General features: G+C 38.6%; 1 protein-coding gene and 1 long non-coding RNA gene across 13 annotated transcripts in view; one reads left to right on the top strand and one right to left on the bottom strand.

Annotated features, from left to right (window-relative positions):
• Nucleotides 1–21,257, top strand: part of LOC129732250 (putative fatty acyl-CoA reductase CG5065) — a 448,523-nt gene that overhangs the window by 226,423 nt on the left and 200,843 nt on the right. The gene's annotated exons all lie outside the window — the stretch shown is intronic.
• LOC129732257 (uncharacterized) lies at nt 10,472–11,160 on the bottom strand. Its single transcript, XR_008729213.1, has 3 exons — nt 10,840–11,160; nt 10,646–10,705; nt 10,472–10,588 (listed from the first exon to the last, which is right to left on the bottom strand). It is a non-coding gene; the product is annotated as an uncharacterized LOC129732257 (long non-coding RNA).

The following is a 21,257-nucleotide window of genomic DNA, read 5'->3' as shown; positions in this document are numbered from 1 at the left end:
CTCGAAAATAGAAACTTTAGAGACCAAATGTTTGAAAAAAAGAGACCAGAAAGGAACTGAAAAGAGACCAAAATGTGACCATAAAAATAAATTTATAAAAAAGAAATTCGGACTTGAAGCGAAAAAAAAACTGTAAAAACTAGTGTTATAGAACTATGAAAACTTTTTCACCTTTATCTCTTTTAGTTGTTCGTCGACTTGAGCAAGTTCCTGCATAAAGTTCTGCACAACTTTCGCTCTTTTTAATTCCAAACCGATTGCAACGTTCGCCTTCTCACGATTTTTTGCTTCCATAAATTAATCCGACACTTTGAATAAATGATTTACAGAAAGTATTATTCAAAATATTTCGAGGAAACCTAAAAATCCGCGTGATAAACCACAAAAATTTTAATATTCGCGTTAAAAAGGCGCGAAAAAATCACGCCAAAAATTTCGTAAAAAGGAAACGAAATGAGAGTTTTTAAGAACTTGCCAAATCTTCGAAGGATTTCGCGTCAACTCGACTGAGGAGATGCTAGTAGCCTCTCAAAAGTCAATGAAACATTATAGGCGTGAAGCCTTACTACCCGAAGTAACTTTAGAAAATGTTTGCTGTACTAGCATTTGAAAGGGCTGATGTTTTTTAATAAATCGATATTTCTGAATTACAACAAGAGATATAGAAAAGTTGTCAAGGGATGACTTTTAGAAAAGTAACTAAACTTTTAAAAAAATCTATTGTTAAAATTGATTCCAAGATACTATGCTAATTTTTTTAAACATAAAGTTATGTTAAAAAACGGGTTTTCAGATTTATTTCAAAATAAGTTTTTCGATTGACAATAAAGTTGCCCAAAATTCATTTGAACAAAGAAAAAAGTTTGTCTAGCAATTTTTTTGTGTCCTTCTGGAAGTACGGTAAGGTACACGAAGGCAAGCTGAAATCCGGGCAAGATGAAATAAGAGCCATCATTTCGGTCGTTGATGGTGTATCCAACTGTCAAAGTCGTTCAAAGACATTGAAGTTACTGTGCGCAAGTTGAGTTTTTGTTTACTCTTAGCTCTTAGTTAATTTAGTGAAAACATTTTTAGAAAAGGTAAAATTCGCTGGGGAAAGTATTATGTTATACATTTTTACCGAAAAACTAGTTGTCAGTTGAACATTCTGTGTTGATGTAATTATATAAAAAAAATGTGCAATAAGTCTTTATTTCGGCAATAATTTTCATCGTTTCAGTATGCTCCTTCCAACTTCGCCTCTGGGGCAAGTTTAAACGAAGATTCGAATAAACTCATTCTACATCGTAATTGTTTTTTTTTTTTTTTTCTTCACATAACATTTATTTGACACGGCACAAATACAATTTAATGTTTAACGGCGCCAATTATATCTGATGACTTAAAAACTAAAGCAAATTTTTTATCCTCGCTGCCGACTACGAGCTGAAATTAAGTCTAACTTAAAACTAGCATGGGACTTCCAATCAGTGTTTTGTTGTTCAATGGTCGTCTGATAATCGTCGAATGGCATGTATGGATTCGTTCTGCTGAGCCACGATGTCGTGAGTTGGGACAGAGGCTCGTAGTCCTTGGGTCCTGGTTCTATTGTGCGGGGTCTGGTTGCTGGTTTTGTGCTTATGGTTCAAACGTGTTCTTGTCGTTTTGTTGGGTGTAGACGGAGGGGAACGGGACTAGACTGGGGCGTGGATGGATTTCAGGAAAACGTATATAAGGGACATGTAGGATAGGTCACGGCTCGCCAAGACATCACGAACAGGAACAGCCGGCTGTCTACCCTCGGCCTGCAGGGAAGCTATTAATTTAGACCTGGCGTCACGGTGTACATGGCATGACCAAACCACATGCTCTATGTCGTGATAACCTTCACCACAGGCACAGATACCACTTTCCCCGAGCCCAACACGACGGAGGAGCGCGTCAAATCTATAGTGATTGGACTTAAGCCGGGACATCACGCAAATGAAATCCCGACCTACATCCAACCCCTTGAACCACGGGTTCGTCGATACTTTGGGGATTATGGAATGTAACCACCTTCCCAATTCCCCTCTGGTCCAAGCATTTTGCCAACTGATGATCGTATTCTGACGTACAAGTGCGAAAAATTCATTAAAGGCAATTGGTCTTTCATAAATATCACCGTTTGTTGCGCCCACCTTAGCCAAAGAGTCCGCTTTCTCATTACCCGGTATCGAGCAGTGAGAAGGGACCCACGCTAAGGTAATCTGAGTAGATTTTTCGGATAAAGCACTCAGATGTTCCCGTATTTTCCCCAGGAAATACGGAGAGTGCCTAACATCTTTCATCGATCGGAGAGCCTCAATGGAACTGAGACTGTCCGTAAAGATGAAATAATGGTCCGTGGGCATTTTTTCGATAATCCCTAGGGTGTACTGAATTGCAGCTAATTCTGCGACGTAAACAGAAGCAGGATTATCGAGCTTATGGGAGACGGTTAAATTGTTATTGAAGATACCGAAGCCAGTGGACCCATCAAGAAGTGATCCGTCAGTGTAGTACATATTGTCGTAGTTGATGTTTCGATATTTATTGGAAAAAATTTTGGGGATCTGCTGCACGCGTAAATGATCCGGGATTCCACGAGTTTCTTCTATCATGGATGTATCGAAAAACACAGTAGAATCAGAAGTATTTGATAAGTCGACACGATTTGGAATATTCGAAGAAGGGTTAATATTTCGGGACATGTGATTGAAATACAATGTCATAAAACGGGTTTGAGAATTAGGTTCGATTAACCTTTCAAAATTTTCAATCACGGGACGGTTCAAGACCTCACATTTGATTAGAATACGAGAAGACAGGCTCCAGAAGCGGTTTTTCAATGGTAGTACTCCAGCTAAAACCTCCAAACTCATCGTATGGGTCGACTGCATGCAACCTAAGGCGATACGCAAACAACGATATTGTATTCGCTCCAGTTTGATCAAATGTGTGTTTGCTGCGGAGCGGAAGCAGAAACACCCGTATTCAATAACAGACAATATCGTTGTTTGGTAAAGCCTTATAAGGTCTCCTGGATGGGCTCCCCACCATTGTCCGGTTATTGTACGAAGAAAATTCACTCTTTGTTGACATTTTTTCATCAGATACCTCACGTGACAACCCCAGGTGCCTTTAGAGTCGAACCAGACACCAAGATATTTGTGTACCAAAACCTGAGAAATCGTTTTACCCATTAATTGTGTTTGAAGCTGAGCAGGTTCATGCTTCCTAGAAAAAACTACTATCTCAGTCTTCTCCGGAGAGAATTCGATACCTAGCTGTAAAGCCCAAGCAGACAAATTGTCCAAGGTATCTTGCAATGGTCCTTTCAAATCGGCAGCTTTGGCTCCTGTAACAGAGATTACACTGTCGTCTGCAAGTTGTCTTATCGTGCATGAATTTGCCAGACATTCGTCGATGTCATTTACATAAAAGTTGTAAAGAAGGGGGCTTAAACATGAGCCCTGGGGAAGACCCTTGTAGCTAATGCGAAAAGTTGCCAAATCGCCATGCGTAAAATGCATGTGCTTTTCGGACAACAAATTGTGCAAAAAATTGTTCAAAATTGGAGAAAATCCTTGTCGGTGAAGTTTACCCGAAAGAATGTCAATAGAAACGGAATCAAAAGCCCCCTTAATGTCCAAGAACGCAGACGCCATTTGTTCTTTACGAGCATACGCCAGCTGAATATCTGTTGAAAGCAACGCAAGACAATCATTCGTCCCTTTGGCACGGCGGAAGCCAAATTGAGTTTCTGATAGTAGACCATTTGATTCGACCCAGTGGTCTAAACGACGGAGTATCATTTTTTCCATCAATTTCCGGATACAGGATAGCATTGCAATCGGCCTATAAGAGTTGTGATTAGAAGCTGGTTTCCCTGGTTTTTGGATGGCGATCACCTTCACTTGCCTCCAATCCTGCGGTAAAATGTTCTGCTCCAGGAACTTATTGAACAAGTTCAACAAGCGCCTCTTGGCATTGCCGGGTAGATTCTTCAACAAGTTGAATTTGATTCTATCTAATCCAGGCGCGTTATTGTTACAGGACAGGAGGGCAACTGAAAATTCTGCCATCGTAAAAGGTGATTCTATCGCGTCGTGGCCCGGAGACGCATCGCGAACAATATTTTGCTCAGGAACAGAGTCCGGACATACTTTCCTGGCAAAATCAAATATCCACCTACTTGAAGACTCCTCGCTTTCGTTGACCGTCACGCGATTCCGCATTCTTCGGGCTGTGTTCCAAAGAGTGCTCATCGATGTCTCCCTCGACGTCTCGTTCACGAACCGACGCCAATATCCACGTTTCTTTGCTTTAGCCAAGCTTTTAAGCTTGGTATCAAGCTCCGAATACCGTAAATAGGTATACCTCCCGTCTGGTAGGCCTTAAACGCGTCGGATCTTTGCGTGTAGACATCGGAGCACTCTTGGTCCCACCACGGAGTGGGAGGCCGTTCTTTGATCGTTACGCCGGGATATTTCTTCGTTTGGGCTTGCAACGCGGCGTCGAGAATCAAGCCCGCGAGGAGGTTGTATTCTTCAAGTGGTGAATGATGTTGAATCGACTCGACCGCTTTTAAAATCATTTCCTCGTATAACTTCCAATCGACATTTCGTGTGAGGTCATACGGAATGTCAATTGGTCGCATGCGAGTTGACCCGTTAGTAATTGAAATAAGAATAGGCAGATGGTCGCTACCGTGAGGATCGAGGATTACCTTCCATGTGCAATCCAACCGTAGCGACGTCGAACATAAGGATAGATCCAAAGCGCTTGGGCGCGCTGGAGGTTTCGGGATACGTGTCATTTCACCGTTGTTTAAAATAGTCATGTCGAAGTCATCGCAAAGGTTATAGATTAAAGAGGAGCGGTTATCATTGTATGGGGAACCCCAAGCCACGCCATGAGAGTTGAAGTCTCCCAAAATCAAACGTGGCGAGGGAAGAGGTTCTATTAAATCAAAGAGCAGCCGTTGCCCAACCTGTGCTCTGGGGGGAATATATATTGAGGCAATACAAAGCTCTTTACCTTGTATTGTCATTTGACATGCGACAACTTCGATGCCTGGAATCGAGGGGAGGTTAATACGATAGAAAGAATAGCACTTTTTAATCCCTAAAAGTACTCCTCCATATGGGGTGTCTCGATCAAGGCGAATAATATTAAAATCATGGAAGTTGAGATCAATATTTGAAGTAAGCCAAGTTTCACAAAGTGAAAATGCATCGCATTTGTTTTTATTTATCAAAACTTTAAACGAATCAATTTTTGGTAAAATACTTCTACAATTCCACTGTAAGACAGAGATAGAATCCTTCATATACGCAGTTGAATTAGGCATCGAAGGATACAATCGCTGCAAGGAGAGGCCATTGGGCAGTCAACTGCTTCAAAAATGATCTAACTGTTGGGAGGAATGCTGTAAGAAAAATTTTAATTGGATCGGGTACATTGAAAGTTTCAAAAATCCAGTCCACAATGTCAGAAAATTTCACTAATCCAGAGTTTGTTTCATCAACTGGGAGTGTAAAAGGAGCAACTGGGGTTTTAGATGTTCCTGGCAGTGCTGGGAACTCCTTCTGGGACTTTAAATTTGCCAGCCCAGGAGGAGTTTGCTTCGGTTTTTCCGCAGCACTGTTTGGTTTGTTTGTAACTTTCATTTCACTTTGAGAAATCTTAGGACCTTTTCTGGGAAGTTTAGGAGAGGAAATATTTTTCCTCTTTCTAGACTCCCCAGGATTGGCATAGGATGTTCCCGCTGGTGAACCGTCAGAATCGGTTTCATCAGAGGACAACAGATCGAAGGGGTTCGAAGTAACGGGAGAAGTGGTAACGGTCTTCTTCAGCATGTCAGCGTAGGAACGCTTTGAACGCTCTTTGAGAGACCGTTTTATTTTATCCCTGCGCTGCATGTACACCGCACATGTCGAGAGCTCATGCAGACTTTCTCCGCAGTGAATACACTTTTCAGCGTTAACACTGCAAGAATCTTCCGCATGAGACTCCCCACACTTGCCACAACGTGCCTTATTGCAGCAGTAGGCGGCTGTATGGCCTAACTGCTTGCAATTCAGGCAGTTCATGACGCGGGGCACGTAGAGCCTCACAGGGAGACGAACCCGGTGGATCGAGACGTGGCTTGGTAGTGCAGACCCGGCGAACGTAACTCGAAACGAGTCTGACGGAGTGTATACTGTTTTGCCACCGATGATCGATGCTGACCGCAATTGCTTGCAGTCGAGCACCTTTACTTCGGGACACGTTTTGTTCTTAATGCACCCTTTGGCACTTTGCAGTATACACTCGACGGACAGACTCGAATCGGTTATGACACCGTCGATCTCCACGTCTCGTGCGGGTATGTAAACGCGATACTCGCGTGTGAAGAGCTCAGAGCAAGCTATATCGTTGGCCTCTTTCAGGTTACCGACCACGACACGGAGCTTGTTAGGCCGGACCTTGGAAATTTCGGTCACGCCCTTGTACTCCTTCGTCAGGTCTTTAGAAATCTGCAAGAGGTTCAACTTTTTCGATTTCGGTCCTGCCTTTGGCCGAAAATAAACAGTATAGCTGCCCTGGGCTCCGTCTGGGTAAAGCCTGGGGCGAGGGGGGACTGAAGAATGAACAGGGGAGGGGGTAACAGAAGGGTCAGGGTCAGAGGGGTTCGGGGATGGTGGCGCGGGAGGCGAGGGATCTACATCCATCGCGCTAAGTCTAGCGCACTAGCGCTGACAAGAACACGTACCTTTTTATTTCTCCCTTCCAGTAAGGTTGGTTGTCCGATCGTTCGAAGTAGCAGCCGTTACAGCCAGCAGCACCAATACAGCAGCACCAAACAGCCACCAGCAGCGAGCCAGGTGTGAGATCACTCCACACAGCGATACAACTCGCTGACACTGATGGCTTCTTCTTTTTCCTCGTTTGTGTCTCGTCCACTGCTGTAGCACAATCCAGCCAGCAGCCAAATCGGCTTACGCACCAGCTGGCAGTCACGATGCGAAACAGTTGCACAAAGGCACGACCTTGAACCCGGATTTATTTCACTTGACCAGGCAAACAATGCCAACACTTGTTCACACGTCTTTTGTTTTATACTCTATCGGACCGATCACCAAACACGTCCAGTACTGATGCGTGTTCGGCACAGAATGATCGTAATTGGTTATCTTCATCTAGAATTCATCATGGTCCGAATCGATTTTCGAGATTAACCACTTCAAAATTTAGTGTTGCTATTTGCCCTACTATTTTTTCGATAACTAAATAGCATCATTAATGTTTAGAACCAATTAATTAAACTTGCTTTTTCTAGAATTTTTTAGACAACTTTCAAGTTGAACATTGAAAATTGTTTCAACTAGCCCCGTGTTACCTTAATTAGTTAGATATAAGTTGTTCAGGAATGACTTCTAACGAATTGTCTGAACGTTCTTTTGAAAATATTGAAAAAAAATAATTTAAGATCCTACACTGAAAAAAAGTTAACACAAAAAGTGGCCTCGAGTAAATTGGTCATGTCATATTTTTTCAAAATAGGTTTTTTGAATAGAAAATTCAGTTGCCTAAACACTTCTGAAAAAGCAACAGTGGGCACTCTTAAAAAGAAAAAAAAATCTCTGCCAAATTTTTTTTTGCGTTTTCACGTTTTTTGCCTCTTAAACCAAATTTGTTCTGTATAACAAGAGTTTCTAGGAAATTTCTGAATATTTATTTAAAAACATTGGAAAAATAAATTTTGAGATCCTACACTGATTTTTTTTCAAAAACAAAAAGTAGTATTTAAAAAATATTCGGTCATAACAGATTTTTTTCAAAATAAGTTTTTTTAAGTAGATAGACAATTTCGTAGCTTACATTTTTTTTGCACAAACCAAAGCGGGCTTCAAAATAGTTTTCTTCCTTTTCCTGTTGCTACTGTTTGTTTTTGTTATAGAAAATTCTGAATTGACGGGAAGTGCTTGGTTGTAAAATGATACGTAAAAGAAATTATTGAGAGGAAGAAGGGCAAAAAGTGCTTTTAAGACCCCCAAAGTTGGCGCCTATGATTACAGCTGTTACAGCAGAATTAAGTTTGATTACGCAGGTCTTGCTGTTGAGCCACTGTCGACTTTGGTTGAATCCAACAACCAGCTTTTTCAGAACCGGCAGAATCAAGCCAATTGGCTCACAGACTTTCACGTTGATACTTCCGATGAAAGGAATTAGGGTTTGCAATCCCGGAAACGATTTCCCGGGATTCCCGGATCCCGGGAATAGAAATATTCATTCCCGGGATCCCGGGATTCCCGAGTTCTTCGAAAAATTTCGCAAGATTTAAAATAATTTCCCATAAAACATTGCAAAAAAAACTAAACGTATCAAAAAGCAAAACTTACTTCGTCAAAGTGTATCAATATTTGTCAAGGTGTGAATATTTGCTTGAAAAGACGTTCAATATTTGCTTGTCGTGTAATATCAAATTATTTACTTAAATTTATTGTTGAAAATATTTGCTGTCTTATTCAATAAACTAAAAATTATGCAAATATTTACTTCGTCTAATGTCTTTTTTGCTAGTTAGTTAGCGAATAATTGCCTGATTTTTTTCTTTGTTCAGTTGATAAAAATGTTTGAAACCTGTAAATTGATGAAAAAAAATTGAAACCTGTAAATCAATGGGACCAGAAATAAATAAATTAATAAAACTCAGTCAGTGTTATCTGGCTCGTGGCCGTAATTTCACATAAAAAATCATTTTTACAGGTTAAAAACGTAGGCTTTATCTTCAGCAAACTGTAAGTAGTGAACACTCCAGGATCTTCACTAGCGGTGATTCAGCGAACTTAAGCAAAGTTTTACAGAAGGGAATTACATTATTTAGGCCTAACGGAAAATTGTCAGCGGATCTGAAGCGATTGTTCGACGACATAAAAACCCTGAAACCTACTCTTCTGCTAACATTTGAGACAAAAATCGATCATGAATTTCTAGTATGAACTTGAATAAGTTTTGTTTTTTAGCTCGTTTTTCATGCGAATTAATAATGAAAATGGGAACGATTGTTTGATTCCTTTCATTAATAAAATTTATTCAAAATCTCATTTTTGCTCTGGTTTTCTTACCATTCCCGGTTCCCGGGAATTCCCGGGAAATGAGATTTTTTATTCCCGTTTCCCGGGAAATCAATTTCCGGGAATATTGCAAACCCTAAAAGGAATGGTTCAATAAATAAAACTAAAGACATGCAGTAAGATGATTTGAAGAGATGATGAAAGATGCAAAGTGATTTGAAATATCCATTTTTTTTCTGCATTCCCGGTAGAGCGGCCTGGCCTAAATTATATCTTTTGTCACATGTTTTTACTGTTCTCTCGAATAGTTCGAAAAATTGCGTTGAAAAAGCCTCCCAGTTGGACTCGAACGCCTTGGCGCTGTTGCTTTATAAAAGCAATGCACTCCTGGTCACCGGCAACTACTTTTTTGATCGCTGCGAAAAAAAAATGTGATGAGAGAGCCTGTTTTTTCAGAATATGTTGCTAATTTGTATCTGCCGTTTTTTTCCCGATGTCATTTTCTGTTGCACAACAGATACCTCTTTCAACATCGCCTACTTATTTGAACAAGAAATGGGAAAAAAGGCTATTGGGTGAAAAAGAGACTTTAAAGACCTTTGGTTGATAAAAGAGACTTTTTAGAGACTGTTTCTGCGTGATGTGACGACATCCCGTCCCGAAGAAAATTTGTTTTCGAGTGGAACACTTGACGCAGAAACACACAGGACGTCTTGAACTGATTGAGCATGTATGCCGATGGCATTCAATTGAGCACAAACTCAGAACAAGTTGTGCGAGTCTATCAGTTGTTCACTAGTTTCGAAGTGATAGCAGGAGCAAAATTAAAATAGTAAAAAAATGTAACAATCAATGTTTTTCTAATTTCATAAGAACCATGTGATTATTTAAAGTACATGTTACAGGTTAGGCAAACAAGGCCATATGGGTTGACTTCAATAAAAACAGCGAAGAAAATCAAAAAGAATGAACAACTTGCGCGTTCTATGACCTAAATTGAATAATTTTTTTTTCACCGAAAATGTCCGGGGTCCGGAAAGCATTACCCGGTCCGTTCCGAAGTCCGGATGGCTCTGTTCCGGTCCGGTCCGGAAAATAATCGGACTTTAAAGGTTCCGGTCCGATCGGACTTCGGACCGGACCGGACCGGACCGGACTTTTACCGGACCCTACCCGGTCCGATGTCGAACACTACCCCTATCTAGATTCTCACCACAAGCCACTGTGGATGAAATTTCTACGTTAGTTCAGCAGAATCTAAAACCCGAAGGCCCTATAGACGTTGTGAAACTGGTTCGTAGAGATGCCTATTTAAATCGGATGACGTTTGTCTCGTTCAAAGTGGGAATCAATTCGCAATATAAAGAAAAGGCGATGCAGCCCTCGAGCTGGCAAAAAGGTATTTATTTTCGGGAATTTGTGAATGAACCTATGTCGATGCCATTTCGAGCCGAATGTAAGGATAGTGAGCCCACTTCTGACAACTTTATTACACCGCTTTCCAGTACACAGTAATAATCAAACACCTGAAATAGTACAACGGTCATGTAATATTGAAACGGATAAATGTTCTGGAAACATACCTGAACCAGTTTCAACTTCGTGCTCATTGGCTTCTACAACTTTGTTGACTGCTCAAAAACCTGCAAAAAAAAAACGAATATTAGATGTGTATTACCAATATGAACAGCATCAAAGGGAGCGAACGCCAAAAAAAACAGTCTACATGGCCGCAATCGAGCTTGATATAGATGTTTTCGCTTTCACAGAAATTTACCGGCGGTGGTGTTTTGATTGCAGTCCACAATCATATTGCCAGCACAGCACACGCAGTGGCTGAGAACAATGCAGCGCTTTGTGTTAAACTTTCAGCAGCCACCGGGTCGCTCTATTTGTGTTGCGGATATAATCCACCTACCTCTAGTGTTGATCATTATCGCTCTTTCTGCTCGTTCGTTGAATCATCTGCAGAATGTATAGGACAAAATGATGACGTGGTTGTAGTCGGTGATTTGAACCTGCCTAATTTAAATTGGAATCAGATACATTTTGATTCAAATAATACGAATTGAAGGAATTCAAAAAAAGTTTGTGCGTTTTGCCTTACGGAACCTTAGATGCAATGGTGATCAACTACCTGCCTATCAAGACTTGTGTGCATTAGTTAATATTGACACAGTACATTGCCGACATAGGACTGCTGACAAAGTATTTTTCACCAATGTACAGGCAAACTTCGATATAAGGTACCCTCGTTATAAGGTACCTTCGATATAGCGTCACTTGATTTAGAGTACATTTTACCTCGATATAAGGTACATATTTATATTATGTTACAAATAACTCCGAAATTAGTATGGAAACTATTGGAAACATATTGATTATTTTGTCAACATTTCTGCTTACTATTGATTATTTAGGGAGTGTTCATAAGTTACGTTACACTTAGCGGAAGTTTGAAAAAACATACAAAAAATTCTTTTTGCCGAGAAAACATGATATTGTGCGATGGGAACGGGGGAGCTGATAAAAAAAATTAACTTAAAGTTTGATCCTTGAATAATCGCCGTGAAATTTAAAATACAATGTTCAAAAAAATGTTCCAAACCCAGTTTTTCTTTCATAAACCGCACTTGAACACTCTCTCAGCTGAAACAAGTTTTGATTAAAAAAAAAAGCATTTTTATCAAAAACGTCATAGAACCTAGGAAAAAGTTGAAAATATGCTTAAAGTATGTTCGGCAGAATAATGTATTTCTCAAATATGAAAAAATGTCTAGGACATAGTAGGCCTCTTAAATCACACCACAAAAAGTTCATTGGTATTTGTTTTTTCAGACATTTTGAGAATGTGCGTTTATGAAACTACCTGTATGTGGTCTATTTTTATGAGATAGAATAGCGGTTCTCAACCTTTTTTTGTTCGCGTACCCCTTGGTGATATTTTTCATATCGATTGTACCCCCTGGCTTGGAATGTTTTCGCAGAGTGGGAGAGAGTAGTGATAGATCATGTTGCAGTAGTCTTGTTTAGGTTTCAAATTAACCTTTGGTTTGGTTGATTGCTACAGTCATGTTTTGGAGCAAGGTTGAAAAACAAATGAAGTATTTTAGAGAAAAATTGCTTTGTCCGCCATTACTGATTTTTCTTTCGGGTACCCCCTGAAGGCTTTCGAGTACCCCCAGGGGTACGCGTACCCCAGGTTGAGAACCGCTGAGATAGAACCAAAGCGTCTTCAGCAAAGTTTTTCTACATAAAATTATCTACAAGTTTGCTAAAGATTTCACTTTGATATGATAAGTAATAAAATAAATAATATTATCATCTCACTTTTAGGCAGATTAATCAAGAATCTATTTGCATCAAAAGTTTCTCTTTAAGATATAACAAAATTTGTGAATTAAAATGGCATTTTTACAACCTTTTGAAGGTTGACGACCACGTTTTGCACGTTTAAAACCACTATGCAATGTGCATTTCTGGGCCACTTTTATGTGCAATGAAAAGTTAGTTCAAACGGTCATTTTAAAATTCAACGAGAAAAATGCAAGTTTCGAAATCCTAAGGAACGGAGAAATAATTGAAAAAGATCTAAATCCGTAAGCAGATATTCATAGCTCTTATTCATTGAACCAAAAATTAAAAAAACAACAAGAAGAAAAAAAGAAGTATTTTCGATACAAAAATGTGTATGTTTGTTAATAAATGGTAAATAAAAACTAGTAATAATATCATAACGGCTTGATTTTTTTTCAAATTTTAATTCTCTAGAGTCTAGACTACCTTTTTTTGGACGCGGTTGAAAGTCTCCAAAAAAGCAAAAAAAGTGATTTGAATTGTATTTAAAACAAGCCGGTTCACACTTATAGCTGGATACTATTTCCAGAATAAACTATACGTAGACAAAAGACAACAAAATAAGGTGTTTCAAGCCCTATTGTTGAAAATTTTTCATGAATCGATATATGGTACAATTCGATATAAAGTACAAATCAAAATTCGAAATGTACCTTATATCGAAGTTTGCCTGTATTAGCAGGAAGGACTGATAGTCGAACCCTTCAGCACGAATACATCGTAATTGCAGTACGGTTACGCTAAGAAATCCAAGAGTGTTTAACCCTCCACAGCGAGCTCGGAATTATTCACAACATGAGCCTACATGCCGTTTCATGAGATCATTTAATGAACTACAGCATATTGTTAACATCGACATGTCGCCTGCAATCTAAAAAAACAGACTAAGTTTATATTCAAGAGGACAACTTCATGAGTGTTAATTGATTGTACTTTTGTCTTCAATTTATTGTATTTTAATATTAAGTGTGGATAACGGGCCTAAAGCCTATATATATTCCAGAAGAAATAAAAAAAAATTGTTAAGCATATGGCCATGTGACTCGCAACTGCCATATGACAACAAAATGCATGATTTGTGGTGACTCTTCTCACACAAAGGGCATCTGTCCTGTGAAAGAGGCCACTGGTAGTTTCAAATGTGTAAATTGTGGGAGTCACAAGTCAAATTACTTTGATTGTCCTGTAAGGTCAAAAATTATTTCCTCTAGACAACGTAGGTATTCAAAACAACCTGTTGTCAATAATATTCATGTGGGTAATCAAAAAACTTTCAATACTGTTCAGGCAACCCCAGCATTTCCTGTAGCTAGTGTAACTGTAGGTAATATTCCAAATTTAGAAAGCAACAAATTAAAAACAATTAATCCTGTTCAGGCACCACCAGGCATTTCATTTGCAAGTGTCCTTTCAGGTAAAATTTGAAATTCAAACAGCAACATACCTTTCGTGTTTGGTGCTGAAAAGTCAGCCAATGTTGATTCAGGTTCAACTCCCGAGAAGATTGACTACCTACAACAATCCATGCTGCAGTCAATGTCCGCTCTGTTGAACTGTAACTCGATGCACGACGCTGTTCAATTAGGTATAAAATTTACCACTGATATTTTTATGAAATTGAAATTCAGCAATGACTTTAACACTTAAATGCGCAATGTTTTAAAACAACTTTTCTAATAACGTTTTGAAATATATGTGTTTTAGTTTTTTAGAAATATAATTCATAACGAAGAAAACTTAACAGCTGGAGGAACTGTATTTGTATGTTTTGTTTTTATTTTTGCTGTCAAAATCTCGGAAACGAAAAAAAACATGGCGAGATTTCCGACTGGTGCTGACAGTCTTTGTAAACAAATTTTAAAACAAGGTTAGTGGTAAGTGAAAATGTCTGAATTATTAGAAATTATACTAACAAAAGTCAATTTTTAAGTAACTGTTAACAAAAATAATTAATCCGCCTTTATTCTGCGATAAAGTCGCAGTGCAGTTAAAAAAACATGGTCATATACTCACATTGCAAAATAAATCTTTCATTTTTTTCTGCATATTAGTTAGTTTTAGAGCAGTAAACCTGTTGAACAAAGATTTTATGCTTTTAGATGATTTTTTAACGTCGTGCTCATTTAAGTGTTCAATATTGCTGTCAATTTTCTAAATTGGAATGCTCGCTCTTTAAAAGCGAAGATGATTTTTTTTTTAATTTTTACAGTCCATGATGTGCATATTGCAGTTGTGACTGAAACGCTTTTAAAGCCTAATATAAAATCAAAAAGAAACCCCGATTATATGTTTCACAGGTTCGATAGGATTGATGTTGCCGGAGGTGGAGTTGAAATAGTTATCCACCGTCGAATAAAACATTGTGTTATGCCCCAACTTGAAACGAAGGTTATTTAAAGTTTGGGAATTGAAATCGAAACAGATATTGGCATTTTATTTATAGCCGCAGTGTATTTGCCTTTTCAATGCACTGGTGAATCTAAGTTTTTTTTATTCTTGCTTATTTTCCGTCGGTCTATTTCCGCCACTGTTGTTGTGCCAATTACCGATGCCCAGGGAGGCGACTCCACCCAGGACCCTAATTTACGACCCGTTGATTAACGGACCGGCGCCAACGGCTTTACTTCCTCATGCAATGGAAGGCGTGATCCCAGAGATTTTTCGCCTCAGAAAATCTCCCGGTGTCGGCTAGAATTGAATCTAGACCTGTTGGGTTGGTTGTGAGTGGATCACGCCACCCCACAACCATCGACACCTATGTCGGCGTTGGGATTCGAACCCAGGCATCGAGCGTGGTTGGCGGAGACGTTACCAACACTAGGCCCCCGCCCTAGATCTAAGTTTTTTATCATCGGTGATTTTAATGCAAAACATCGATCGTGGAATAATGCATAAAGCAATTCCGATGGAAAAATATGGTTTAACGATTGCTCGGCTGGATTTTATTCAGTTTTATTTCCAAATGGTCCTAGGGGAATAGCTCCATTATTCATCTCATTAAGACGATATTCACGAACAATGCACGGATTAAACACCAAATTTTCACGAAATCATTAAACAAATAAACTAAATATGCTTACGTGCTCTTATGGAATCGTTTAGCATTGTATATTTAGTTAAATTAGCTAGATTTATCCTGAATTTTATAAAACAAACCATTTTTCACAACGCTTCTATATCCATCTCAAAACTTGAATCACTGCTCAATTATTCATCTCACGACGCCCCCATATTCATTACCCTGTTAATCTTGAATGAATCCAATTATGATGAATGAACGTAGCCGCAGCCCGTCGTAGTAGGTTACCTGGATATCCGCTGCAGTTGTTTACGTGCAAAACCAGTAACCAAGGTGACCACTACAGTGCTGTAGATTTATGTCAATTACGTCGGAATAATTCAACATTTTCAGTATGATTTTTAATTATTAACAGAAACTAATTTGGCAACTTTTGATTATCTTCAACGCAGTGAAAACAGATGAAAATACACACAGTTGAAATTTAGGAATTGTAGAAATTCATCTCATATATTTCTGCTAATTCAAGCTTGTTTTTGAAATTTGAGGTGAACATTTCAAATATTAAAGTATTCTTAGTGTAGTAAGTGATTTTATTTAGTGATTAAAATGAAAAGTGGTTCACTAGTGATGCAAGAAACTTTGGTTGGCTGCTGAACGAGTCCCGTTGTAGCCGTATAGAACGATGCGCGAATTTTGTTTTTTGAGGTAAGTGATTGAATTAAATGAGTTTTCGAGTGCAGATGCCCGACTATAACATCAAATTTAGTGCTTTTAAGTGAGTTTTTGTGGATTATACTTTATGAGGAATCTAAAGTGAACTAAGAAGAATCCATTCCATGGATTAGTAGATTGGTTTAGTTAGAAAATATGCGTTTTTCCTGTTTTCTATTGTGTTTTCATGTTGTATGAGATGAATATATGGGCTGAGATGAATAATGGAGCAGTTCCCCTACATGTTTTTCTTCTGTTAGGAACCCATCCTCAATTGATTTGGTACTAACAAATCAATATCATTCATGCAGTGATTTGTTAACTCATGCTGATTTTGATTCTGATCATCTTCCCATATTTTTTTCCATATCCCGTGAAACTGTTTTTTATTCCACTAAATCTGTGTTTGATTATCACAAGGCCAATTGGGATCGATATCGTACCACGATCGAAGAAAGCTTGATTTGTGATATTGTTTTACTAAATAGTGCTTACATTGACGGAGTATTGAATGATTTGTTCAGTTCTCAATGCCCGGAACTTATCAGTTTCTAAGGCTAGAGTGAAATTCATTACACCAATTATTGACAATGAGCTTCAACTTCTTATACGCTTGAAGAACATACGGAGACGTCAATATCAAAGATCTCGTGATTCTGCTTTGAAAGTTATTTTTAAAGATTTACACTCTTGCGAAATGAAAATTTCATGAGAGAAGTTGAACAACTAAAACCATATTCCAAACCTTTCTGGAAGCTTTCGAAAGTTCTTAAGAAACCTATAAAGCGCATTCCAGTCCTCAAAGATGGTTACCACATATTAACAAGAACTTCAAAAACATGAAAGCACGAGCCTGACTGACAAGCCAACTGAGATGAATTTCAGGGAGATTTATGTGAAAACGTGTGCTCATTTCGCCCCACCTAGAAGGTGACTATTGCGCCCCTAGTCAATGAGTCGAAGTTAAAATAAACTTTTATACTAACTATTGCATAAAATAAAACTTAGAATGATGGTAAAATTAGAGATACGGCCCATACACCATGTTGCAGTGTATAAATAACTAGCTGATTCCCGGTCCACGTTGCTGCGCCAGTTTACGACAACAACAAAAAAAAAATCTCTCAAATATACATAATATCAAACAAATAATAATATTACCATCTATACATATATAAAAGACTGTATGTATTCTGCCCAAAAGTCTGTTTTTACTAAATTGTGTTTCTACAATAATCCAATTACTAACAAAATTGTAACGAATATATCCGAGAAAATAGCAATAGGTAAAAATATTAGAAACTTGAAGGAACATTCTGATACTAAGTTTATTATTTTGGCTAGAAATAGCTGAAGTGCTAATCTTCAGTCAAGCAACACGTGCAAAAGGACCCAGGTGCCAAACAACTAAACTAAACAATTTCAAATCTGTTATTTCGATTCAAAATAAAATGAAATAAAATTTTCAAAACTACCTCAATATAATGCTGTTTATTACATTACTTACATTATTGCATTTGAGAATGATCACCAAGAATAAGTTTGAAGCCAACTACTCACTCCAAAAACTAATAAAATAACTCTCTAAAAATTTTGTGGTGGCCCTGTAAAAATTTAAAATTCCATCTGGAGTCGATTCCCGGCCCTTGAATAGCTTTGCGGTTTGTAAATATCCATGGTATATGACCATTTCTGACTGTTCCTCGGAAACTGGAAATTGCTACCTTGATTTTGAGGAATGGGACCGATTTCTGGACTCTGAACATCATTTTAATTTTAGAAATAACCATCCTGTTTGGTATTTGGTCATCGCCATATTGGATTTTCAAATGGCGTCTGGATTTGATTTCCGGTCCCTAGGCAACATTTTGATCTCCAAAACACCGATATTGGGTGGTGTTTGGCCATTGAAGGCCGGAAGTCGCCACGTTGGACGTGGCATCTGGATTCATTCTCCAGTATCTGGTCATCATCTCGATTCCGAAATGAATATTCTTGGTCTTTTTCTTATAGCCAGAAGTTACCACTTCGGATTAAAAAATGGCGTCAGGGGTTGATTTTTGGGCTATGTGCATCATCTCGATTACGGGAAAAGCCATTATGGGTGGTATTTGGTGATTTAGGATTAAAAAATGGCGTCAGGGGTTGATTTTTGGGCTATGTGCATCATCTCGATTACGGGAAAAGCCATTATGAGTGGTATTTGGTGATTTATGGAAACCGGAAGCCACCATTTTGGATTTCGAAACGGCGTCTTGAGTTGATTTCAGATCTCTTGGCATCATTGCGATTACAGAAATATCCATATTGGGTGGTGTTCGGTTAATACAGGTTGTTTTTCGGAAACCGGAAGTCATCATGTTGGATTCAAAAATGGTCTGTGAAGTCGGGTCTCGGCTGCTGGCTATCAATTCTATCTTCAGAATAAGCATACAATTTAGTATTTGGTCATTTCCGGTAACTGAAAGCCGTCATCCTGTATTCATCTCGGTTCTGGAATGACTATTTTTGGCTGTTTTCCAGCAACTGGAAGTTGTTACTTCAAATTTCAAAATGGCGTCTTGGGATGATATTTGGTCATTTTCGGAAACCGAAAGTCTTGGATTTCAAAAAGGTGTCTAAAGTTGATTTTAGGTCTCTGTGCATCATCTCGATTCCAAAAATACCCATATTGGGTGGTATTCGGTCGTTTCAGGCTGCTTGCTGGAAACCGAAAATCGCCATTTTGGATCTCAAAAACAGTGTCTAAGGTCGATTTCGCCTCTGGGTATCGTTTTGGTTTCCAAAACAACAATAATGGGTGGTATTTGATAATTTTTTGAAACCGGGAATCGCCATATTGGATTTCAAAATGGCGTCTAGATTTGGTTTTTTGGTCCCAATACTATTCTGGTTTGAGAAATATTTATATTGGGTGGTATTGGGATATTTTAGAATGTTTTCCAGAAACCGGAGAAAGTCATCTTGGGTTGATTTCCCGTCTCTATATAAAATTTCGGTTCCGAAAATACCCACACGCAAAAGTTCAAGCTTTAATCATCCAATGTGTCCTTTCAATTCGCACAGAATTTGCTCTGACTTCGTACAACCAATGCGTGATACGCATAATGCAAAAGTTGTACAAGGAATACATTGACAGAGATCAGAATCAGAATATGTATCATATACACACAAAACGTACTGTCTCGGTAAACTTTGGCATCGGGCGAACGATCAGTTTCGAGGCGCTCAAAAAACCGTTCATTACTTTCGCGAGCCGGTGCGTATCAACGGCTCGTGCATCCCTCAAAATCGTCAGCAACCGAAACAGCCAATGCCTTGTTGCCGCGGAAGTTATTGACGCTGGTGCCAGTAACGCAGAACCGAATGCATGTGAATGAAACCAGAGTGATAATTAAATGCAAAATGTTTTAGACTAATCTCATGTTTTTGTTTATTGTTAATGATTGAATGATGTTTTCAAATGACCTGATTCATGAAAGTGAATCGATCAGACAATAACTTCTTCAATGGAGTCAGTACCCAACTTATCAGTATTGATTGCTGGTTGCACTGTTTTAACGATGCCAACCTTCTGAACATCGGCTGATGCTTTATAAGTGTAGTGGTTTGTAGCTGCGCAATACACTCAAAATACGCTAGAGCATCAAATGCGTTATGCCCAACGCACATGCGTTGTACTGGTTCCAATTTTAATCAGTAAATGCGCTAATTTCGCTCATAAATGATCTGGTTACGCACACTCCAACTTTTGCGTGCATATTGGCCTTCTTTTCAGCTCTAATTGATCGAAATCTGAGCTTAAAACATGTTTCGACCTTTTTCAATAGTTCTTGTCGTAACATTACAAATTAGCCGTGTGTTGATGGAGGCATAACTAATTTTTCAATCGATTGTTGCAAGAACAAATGAAAATCCAATGGAAACCAATATCATGAAAACATCCTTCAGGCTTAAAATCCCTTATAATTAAATTGAAATGATTATAGGAATTAACGATCTCTACTTTGCTATACGAAAAAATTGCTCCCCCCGTTTTCCCTTGCACACGCTAGTGGAAAAAACAACACCATAGTATTATAGAAACATGTCCGATACGCAAAAACTCCTAGATAGAAATTTTCAAGATGAACTATTAGACGGTTCAAAAATAATGAAGGTTATCGTAGCTCCTCCTCCCTTTAACTACGCTTATGAGATAGATAGAATTTGAAGTAATTAAGACATATACGCTGCTATACGACGTGTATTTACCGAATTAAATGATAATCGGCTAGGCGTTTTAAAAATTAATAAAAATTGACAACATTCATCTACCCCCCCCCCCCCCTTCCCCATCATCATACTTCCTCTTGACTACGCCTCTGAGATATTGCAAAGTCTCAAATGACAGTTAAGAGCACCTGTCGCTGAGAACCACTTTAACGCGGTGTTTTTTAACGTTTTTAAGCGACGCAAAGCCGGTGATTGCCAGGAGCAATATTTATGCGATCGTGTTTTTGGCACGAACGCATCTATTAAACCGTTTAAAACGGAAGAAAAATCGTTGACAAGCGAATCGATATCCGTTGGATTTAAAACGGCAATCCAATCAACTATTAACAGCGCGTTTAACAAACCGTCGAAGTCGGCTCGCCGAAAATTGAAATCAAGCCGAGTGGGAGGCTCGTGATACTCGACTCAAAGTCACTCCAATTTTAAAACCCGAAAAGAATCCAGCTGAGGCATCAAGTTATCGACCAATTAGTTTACTTTCCTCTATTGGCAAACTTTTTGAAAGAATAATTCTTAATAGAATGATAACACATATTAATGAGAACTCAATTTTTGCAAATGAGCAGTTTGGTTTTCGCTATGGGCATTCCACTACTCATCAGTTACTTAGAGTAACAAATATGATTCGAACTAATAAATCAGAAGGCTATTCGGCTGGAGCTGCTCTTCTAGATATAGAAAAGGCATTTGACAGTGTTTGGCATAAAGGTTTAATAGCTAAAATGTCAAATTTCAGTTTTCCGCTTTACCTCACAAAAATGATACAAAGTTACGTCTTCTTCAGGTTAACTATCTAAATGGTAAATCTAATAGATTGCCTGTTAGAGCTG

This window comes from Wyeomyia smithii, chromosome 3 (genome assembly GCF_029784165.1).
Source record: "Wyeomyia smithii strain HCP4-BCI-WySm-NY-G18 chromosome 3, ASM2978416v1, whole genome shotgun sequence".
NCBI lineage: Eukaryota > Metazoa > Arthropoda > Insecta > Diptera > Culicidae > Wyeomyia > Wyeomyia smithii.
The sequence above is the reverse complement of the archived record's forward strand: the minus strand, read 5'-3'. Positions and strand labels throughout refer to the sequence as shown.